Source organism: Chrysochloris asiatica, unplaced genomic scaffold (genome assembly GCF_000296735.1).
Source record: "Chrysochloris asiatica unplaced genomic scaffold, ChrAsi1.0 scaffold00088, whole genome shotgun sequence".
NCBI classification, from domain to species: Eukaryota; Metazoa; Chordata; class Mammalia; order Afrosoricida; family Chrysochloridae; genus Chrysochloris; species Chrysochloris asiatica.
The window spans coordinates 5209700-5212614 of record NW_006408606.1 but is presented as its reverse complement, the minus strand read 5'-3'; the positions used below and the strand labels follow the sequence as shown (position 1 = coordinate 5212614).

The 2915-nt window shown below is 37.8% G+C and overlaps 1 pseudogene; it reads left to right on the top strand.

Annotated features, from left to right (window-relative positions):
- Positions 1 to 2915, top strand: part of LOC102838606 — a 5367-nt pseudogene that overhangs the window by 1357 nt on the left and 1095 nt on the right.

Genomic DNA, 2915 nt, shown 5'->3' with positions numbered 1-2915 from the left:
CTTAGTCCTCAAGCTGACAGCTTTGCTCTTCAATACTTTAAAAAGTTCCTGTGCAGCAGATTTGCCCAATGCAAGATGTCGTCTGATCTCTTGACTACTGCTTCCACAAGTGTTGATAGTTGATCCAAGAAGAAAGAAGAAAGATTGACAACTTCAATCTTTTCTCTGTTGATAAGAATGATGTTTATTGGTCCAGGGGTAAGATTTTTGTTTTCTTTACATTGACATGCAATCCATACCAAAGGCTGTGCTCTTTGGTCTTCATCAGTAAATGTTTGAAGTCCTCTTCATTTTCAGCAAGCTAGGTTGTATCGTCTGCGTATCACAGGTTGTTAATAAGTCTTATTCCAATCCTGATGCCATGTTTTTCTTCATATAACCCAGCTTCTCATCAGATTATTTGCTCAACATACAGGTTGAATAAGTATGGTGAAAGAATACAAGCCTGAAGCACACCTTTCTTAATTTTAAACAATTCAGGGTTTAAAATGTTCTTTTCAAGCAACTGCCTCTTGGTCCATGTACAGATTCCTCATGAACACAATTAAGTATTCCAGAATACTCATACTTCGCAATGTTGTCCATAGCTTGTTATGATCCACACAATCAAAAGCCTTTGCATAATCAATGCAGCACAGGAAAACATCTTTCTGATATTCTCTGCTTTCAGCCAAGATCCATCAGACATCAATAATGATATCCCCATTCCACGGCCTCTTCTGAATCCGGCTTGTACCTCTGGAAGTTCTCTGTCAATGTATGTTTGCAGCCGTTTCTGTATTACCTGTAGTAAAGCTTTACTTGTATGGGATATTAAACATATTCTCTGATGATTTCCACATTCCATTGGGTCACCTCTCTTTGGAAAGGCACAAATACGGATCTCTTCCAATCAGTCAGGAAGATAGTCATCTTCCAAATTTCTTGGCAGAGATGAGTGAGTGCCTCCTGTGTCACCTCACTTTCTTGAAAGATTTCAAATTTTATTCTATCATTTCTTGATGCCTTGTTCTTTGCCAATTCCTTCAATGCAACTTCGACTTCCTCTTTCAGTGTCATTGGCTCTTGATCATATGCTACCTCTTGAAATGGTTGAACATTAACCATTTCCTTTTGGTACAGTGACTCTGTGTATTCCTTCCATCTTCTCTTGATGCTTTCTGAATCATTCAATAATTTGCTCAGAGAATTGTTCAATAACAAAAGTCAAGGCTTGAATTATTTCTTCAGTTCCCCCAGCTTGAGAAATGCTATGTGTGTTCTTCCTTTTTTGTTTTCTGATTCCAGATCTTTACACATTTTGTTGTAATATTTGGCTTTATATTCTCGAGCTGATCTTTGAAATTTTCTGTTCAGCTTTTGGATCGCCTCATTTCTTCCATTTGCTTTAGCATCTCTACGCTGGAGAGCAAGTTTCAATGTCTCTTCTGACATCCATTTTTGTCTTTTCCTTCTTTCTTGTCCTCTAAATGTCTTTTTGCTTTCTTTATATATGATGACCTTGATGTCATCCCACAACTCTTCTGGTCTTTGGTCTTTAGTGTTTAATGTATCAAATCTGTTCTTTAGATGATCTCTAAATTCAGGTAGGATATATTCAAGGTCATATTTTGGCTCTCTGGACTTGTTTTCATTTTCTTTAGCTTCAGTTTGAATTTGCATATGAATAATTGATGGTCTCTACGATATGGATTGGGCAAATAGCCGCATCAATGGTCTCAAGCGTGGCAACATTAGTGAGGTTGGCCCAGGATCAGGCAGTGTTTTGTTCTGCTGTGCATAAGGTCACTATGGGTTGGTACCAACTCAATGGCACCTAACAACAATTCATGGTCTGCCCCTGGCTTTGTTTTGACTAATGATATGGAGCTTTTCCATCGTCTCTTTCTGCAGATGCATTCAATTTGATTACTACATATTCCATCTAGTGAGGTCCATGTGTATAGTCGTCTCTTATACTGTCTAAAGAAGGTTTTTGAAATGAACATATCATTGGTTTTGCAGAATTCTATCATGCATTCTCAAGCAACATTTCTATCACCAAGGTCATATTTTCCAACTACTATCTTTCCTCTTTGCTCCCTACCTTTGCATTCCAATCACCAGTAATGATCAATATATCTTGATTGCATGTTTTATCAATTTCAGATTGAAGAAGTTGGAAGAATTCTTCTATTTCATCCTCACTGGCTTTAGTGTTTGGTGCATAAATTTGAATAATAGTGGTCCTAATGGGCTTCCCTGTAGGTGCATGGATATCATCCTGTCACAGACAGCATTGTTCCTCATGACTGATCTGGATCATACTACCCTGAATGCACCTGATCTTATCTGATCTCAGAAGCTTAGCAGAGTCGGGCTTGGTTAGTACTTGGATGGGCATCATTCAGACTCTTAAATTGGGCGGGGAGGATTTCTTAGGCTAGACAAGTAGACTAAGTTCAGAATTGTGTCCAGAGGAGTTATAATAAAAAGGAAACAAAGTAAAATGTGGATCACTAACAAATCTTTGTGAAAGGGAAAGGAAATATACTGATACCTAACTGGATGCTGAATCAAAGACAAACTAAAACCACCTACACTAACTTCTCTGCATATTGTCTTTTTTGAAGAAAAGGGGAAATGAAATTTCATGGAACAGGCAAATGGAAGAATTTTATAGTGTGTATATGTATATACTCAGCACAGGAAGACATGCAGAACAAAGAAACCAGCAACATCACAGAAAAGCAAACATAATGACATCAATTAATCCATACCTATTGATAATTACACTGAATGTAAGTGGATGAAATGCACAAGTTAAGAGATGGAGAGTGGCAGAATGGATAAGAAAAGAAGATCCTTCAATATGCTGTCTGCAAGAGATACACCTTACACACACACACACACACACACACACACACACACACACA